The sequence below is a fragment of the Arvicanthis niloticus genome, chromosome 21 (assembly GCF_011762505.2).
Source record: "Arvicanthis niloticus isolate mArvNil1 chromosome 21, mArvNil1.pat.X, whole genome shotgun sequence".
Lineage (NCBI taxonomy): Eukaryota > Metazoa > Chordata > Mammalia > Rodentia > Muridae > Arvicanthis > Arvicanthis niloticus.
Window position 1 is genome coordinate 9,321,636 of NC_047678.1, and position 6,092 is coordinate 9,327,727.

Genomic DNA, 6,092 nt, shown 5'->3' on the forward strand with positions numbered 1-6,092 from the left:
GGAGAGGTAATTTATCAAGTACTATTAAATTTACATACACTAAAAGCACTTTTAAAAGGCATATCAGTTATCACTTCTGCTACTACTAAGGATGACGACAGCACTAATAATAATAATAATATAAAACATCAGATTAAAAGAGTTTATCAACATATCTTGGTTTTCACATCAAAAGCACTATCAAAAGAAGAAAAGTAAACAAGACCTCCCCAAAATTAAGGTTTTTGTGCTGCAAACGATACCACTAAGAAAGCTGAAAGATGGCACACAGGACAAGAGAAAATATTTTCATATCATATATCTTAGAAGGGGCATAAACGTAGTTTATATATAAAGAAAACATATACCATAATTAAAAGAAAAGACAACCCGGTTAAAACGTAAGCAAGTAATATGTATGGGTATTTCTCAAAGAAAGATATGCAAATGGCCAATAAAGCAAAGAAAAAAGATGTTCAGTATCATTCTTGTCATGAAACAAATGAAAATCTAACCATAGTACGGTGGCACTGCAAAAAGACTGATGATAACAAGGTCAGAGAGGATATGGGGAGAAGATAACTTGGCATTGCTCCTATGGGGCTTTTGAAGACAGTAAAAGAGTATTTCAGTATCACATAGCTCCACCCCCAGGTATATACCTAAGAGAAACAAAGGTACTTTTGTTCTCATGTTCTCACAGTAATATCGGCAGTGTTTACAACAGCATTGTTCATGATAGTTAAAAGTAAAAACAGGTTGAGCATGTTAGTTCACTTCTGCAATTTTAGCCCTTGAGAGGCAGAGGTAGACAGGCTATTATTCTAAGTTTATTCTAAAACTAATGATGGTGATAGTTTGACAGGTCTGTGGATATGGAAGCCCTTGAATTGTTCACTTGAAAAAGGTAACTTGTATGATACCTGACAATAGTGTGAACTATTGTCACTAACACAAATATAGATATTATTGCATTTTTTTAAACCCTTGGTGACCATACTTATAATTTATTACTTTTTACATTCTTATTTGTTTATTTATTTATTATTTAGTGTGTATGGGTGTGTTGCCTTCACATATATCTGTGCACCATTTGTGTGTCTCACATCCATGGAGGCCAGAAGAGAACATAACATCCCCTGGGACTGGAGTTACAGAGGGTTGTGAACCATCATTTTGGTGCTAGGACTCAAACCTGGGTCCTCTGGAAGAGCAGATGGTGCCCTTGACTACTGAGCCATCTCTCCAGCTCTTGTGTCAGATTATTTATGTTCATGTTGCCCTTTTTGTATGATATCATACTTTTTATTGTAATACAGGCACATATCTCAAAATTTATTATCACATATATTTTAAAATAGGCAAATAAGTAGTATTAAATCTTGTTTCATGTTGTGCAACTGTCACTATCTCGGGAGTTTTTATTTTATCTAATAATACTGTAACTTCACACTGATTAGACAACACGGTTTAATCTGTTCCTTCCTCTTCTAGCTCCATGTAACTTCCATTCTACCTTCTGTTGGTCTGCTTTTGAGACCCCAACTGTTTCACAGATGTGTAATCATATAGCATTTTTTCAATGGAAGGCTTTTTTCACTGCACAAAACGCCCTCAACTTCCAGACACTTTAAAGTATTTGAAGTAATTTCCTTCCTTTGAAAGGCTGAATAATATTGCACTCTGTACATATGTGTGTGGGTCTACACACACACACACACACACACAAATAAAAATGTCTTGGTATTAATAGTAAGTCATTCTAGTGACCATAATAATAAGATTCAAACATGGACATGAAATGTCTGTGTGGATTTATATCTAGTCTTATACAAACTCAGTCAACAGCACAGTTAATTAATTACTTGATAATATTAAATCTGAGTCTCAGCATGAATGAAACTTTAAAAGACAAATTTAAGTGTCTTCTCAAGTATCTGAAAGGACTTGGGAAGCTGTCTAAATACTTTACAAGATTTTTATGCTTGTCCCATGTGATGATTATGCCATGCAATTAAGAGCAATATGAAAGGAAAATTTTATTCACATATTTTATGTGCACTATGTAGTATCAAATAAATTACTATAGTTTCATTCAAATATGAAAGTACTAAAATTTGTCATATATGTTGTAACTAAGTAAAACTCCATTCTATTTTAAAAGTCATCTTTAATTAAGCCTGTACAGTGAAAATAATTCTGATATTGCTGTGTTCTTTGTAAGATATATAGAGATAGGTAGATATACACACATATATATCTGATATATATATGTATATATATATAATTATATATATAATTTCAGAAGAATAAGCTTACTAATATTAAGTATTAATAAATAGGTATTATTACATGAATTCAAACTTGAAAAAAATTTTCAAGATCCATATTCTAACTATACTTAAAACACTAACAAACTGAGTCTCAAAGTGATTTTTTTTTGTACAAAATCTTGATTAAGAAATTTATGGTGTGGCCGGGCAGTGGTAGCACATGCCTTTAATCTCGGCACTTGGGAGGCAGAGGCAGGTGAATTTCTAAGTTTGAGGCTAGCCTGGTCTACAGAGTGAGTTCCAGGACAGCCAAGCTTACACAGAGAAACCCTGTCTCAAAAAAACAAAAAAAAAAAAAAAAGAAAAGAAAAAAAGAAATTTATGGTGTACAACCAACTTCTCTATTCACCAAGACACTCAAGTTTTCACTCTGACAAAATCTCAAAAACTTACCTGCAAATATACCTACAAAAATTACTAAGCTTCACATCTGTCAAAGATTTCAATCCTATGATTACTTCTGTTATCTACTTCTGTCACTGACTGTGTTGATTTTAACCTGTCAAAATTATGGACAGCAAGTAACTGCCCATGTATTTAACTCCATTCTCAACTTCTCGTTTCTTTTCAGAACGGATGATGGGATTAAAATCCAGTATGGTAGTCATGTAATGAAAATCTAGTTGCCATCGCAAAGTTTGGGATATCCCTCATGTAGATGAGCCAGCAAGTTCTTATAAGGAAACTCACACTGAAATAAAGCATTCTTCACAAACATCTAGCTAGACCCACTGCAGCGTTCAGCAATTCTGCCATGATGCCCCAGGCTCATGGGATGGCTTCTTTGATGGTCCTCCACTAGATTTCAGGGGAATCTGTGATTTCACTAGGCATCTCTTTTGTATCTTCTCCTTCCCACAAAATTTCCCAGAAGAAACCTGCTGCAAAAATTTGTCCTTTTTTTTTTTCTCCTAATCAAACATCTAGTTATCTTACCTCATTGCTGTTTATCTCTGCAATAAAATCTCTGTAAGTTTAAACTTGGGGGAGGGTACAATGAAGACCTACATGCATTTAAAATGCTTTCTTTATCTCTCACCTTTTCATGATTTGACATAAAGAGTGAGTCCTTCCTTATACAGGCTACACTGTGCCTCCTCTGGGAGGCCTGAAGGTCTCCTGACCCCCTACATTCCAGAAATCAGAGGTCAGCAACTGTGTGCCCCACTTGTGAAAAGCTGTTGACCTCTGGGAGGGAGCTTGTATGGAAGCAAGTATTAATTTTCAGAATGTGACTGGTCTTGAAAACAACCCCCTCATCCCATCTCCGTGTGTCCTGGAATGTTTTCCAGTCTAGAAACCCAGAAGGGATCTGTGATCACTGCTTCATGGCTCAAGCAGATTACTCTGACACCCTTGCTGTTCTCTCTGGTCCTGAACAAAACATTCTATGCCACCTTCTCCTCTCACATCCAAATTGTCACGTGGGGCCTTCATCTTCAATGACTTGATCACCACAACAAGAAATTATATTGAAACCAAGAAAAATAAATATTGGGCCCATTTCTCCCTGCTTTGTAGTTGAGAGGTACGAAATTTGTATCTGGGGTACGTATGAGTGTCTTTATTTACAAAAATATATAAGCAATTAAAATGATTACCCTCCAAGACCATAAAAGGTTTTCATAATGTTCTTTAATATAATTTCTTAAGCAGTTCTTAATAAAATACAGATAGATAATTATAATTATCAATGCAAGAATATCATTTAGTACAACAATAAAAGGTTAATAGTCTTTGGACTGACATGGTGGTTATTATTTACAGGAAAACCTAAAAGAAAGAGCATCTGTACAATATTGCTAGATTTTACCAAAATGATTAATAAAATAGTCTCCTCTCATCATGGTGTCATTTCAAATCACCAACAGCAAAAATGAAAACGCTCTACTCTCAAGATGCTCTCTCAAGATGGAAAGCTATCTTTTTTTTGAACTAGAATAGCGCAAGGCTAGATTCATTCTCAAAGCCTTGTTTCCAAATCTCTGTCAAGTTAATAATACCATGCATAAAACCTATTGCAAATACTTCATGTCCCTTTACACTAATCTTAGATTTTAAAATTCTTATTCATTTGGTGATCTTCTTACAGAATCCATGGGGAAATTTGTCAGCATCTATAAATAGAGGCAAATCCAGAATGTGTTCTGTCTAAACAGAACAGGCCCCTAAATATCCAGCAATGATCCTGTTCAGTAAAGAAAGAAAGTGGGATGGAGACCCCTTCCAATCAAAACTGGGGACATGTTAGAGCAAGTCTGTGTATAAACAAAAGGAAATCATTCTCTTCATTTGTTAAACATGGAATGTACGGGACAGCTGGACAGACAAGTCCCTTTAGCTTCTCAGAGAAAGGAGCCGTCCCTTCCTTCGTGCCTCACTCCTTCTGTTTAATCTCAGGATCTATCAAAGTTCCTCCTTCTGAGCCCCTGAGCCTTGCACTCGTTTCAGGCACTTTTAGAAGTCAATCCTGCTTTCATTTCTTCACTTCCAAAGTTAAAATGCTGTTGAGGTTAAAAGTTTTATAGCTCACTTATCATAATGAGTATCTTCCTCCTTGGTCCTCCTAGGAGGCCTTTCTAGTAATGGACTTTGGCCTTTGGCTACAACCACAAGACAGATTGCTGGAGATAACCCTCTGAAATTCCTTGCAGAGCTAGCACCGTAAAGGCAAGACCTGTCTGTTTTGGAAAAGAGTCAGACAGGGAGATAAGGCAGGGAAGGGGAACATTTCAATTTGTAGGACAGATTTGTCTGAGACATAAACGAGTGGTGTACATACCTTTTCCTAACTCAGAGACCAGGGGTCAAGAAGCTCAAAGATGAAAATGTATCATCTAAGAAACCAAGCCACACAAAGGCCCAAGGAGTGCTTGACACTATTCCTCTCATTGAAAATAAATAAATAAACATTTACTCACTGGGACAAAAGAATCTGAGAGGCATATATATTTTCTTTTTCGCAACTGTCTCATGCCATACAATCCAAGCCCTCCCCTAGTGAAAATTAGAATTTTAAAATGTTTACAGGACAGTTTTAATGACCTTCTTGAAAAAGTAAATAAAATAGGCAACAATTTCAAAATAACAGAGGTGGTTTTTTTTTTTTTTTTTTTTTTTTTTTGCAGAAAATAAGATTTTCTGTTCATTGGAAAGTAAAAACTCACAAGGCTGTCTTACACCTTCCTTCACAAAATAAACGTTAGCACAAACTATTTTAAAGACCCAAGGTCTCAGTAAATAAAAATAAACAGGAATGGCCGGGTGGTGCTGGCTCACACCTTTAATTTCAGCACTTGGGAGGCAGGGGCAGGCTGATAACTGTGTGTTAGAGGCCAACCTGGTGCACAGAGTGAGTTCCAGGACAGTCAAAGCTGTTACACAGAGAACCCTGTCTCAAACAAAGAAACAAAAAGAAAAAAACCAAAAACAAAAAAAAAAAAAAAAAAAAAAAAAAAAAAAAAAGGACTGTAAAGCTAAGCCTTTATTGTTACAGATACCTCGGAAATATACTAAGATTTAACTGACTTTCTCACTTAACAGTCTCATATCAAGTCCAAGGATAACAGAGATCGCAATGCTATCTATCAACACTTGAAGGCGGACTGCTCAGAGCACTCTTCTGATAAATGAAGTTACAAATCTTTGGTTAGGTAGGTATGAAACTGCCGTAATAAACGCCATCACTTGGCATGTGGGCATTAGAAAGGTCTTTCTTTGGTAGCATCCTTAGCAACTTTCAAGTGTACCATTTTACTTTTAGAGTCTGATTACTCTGGA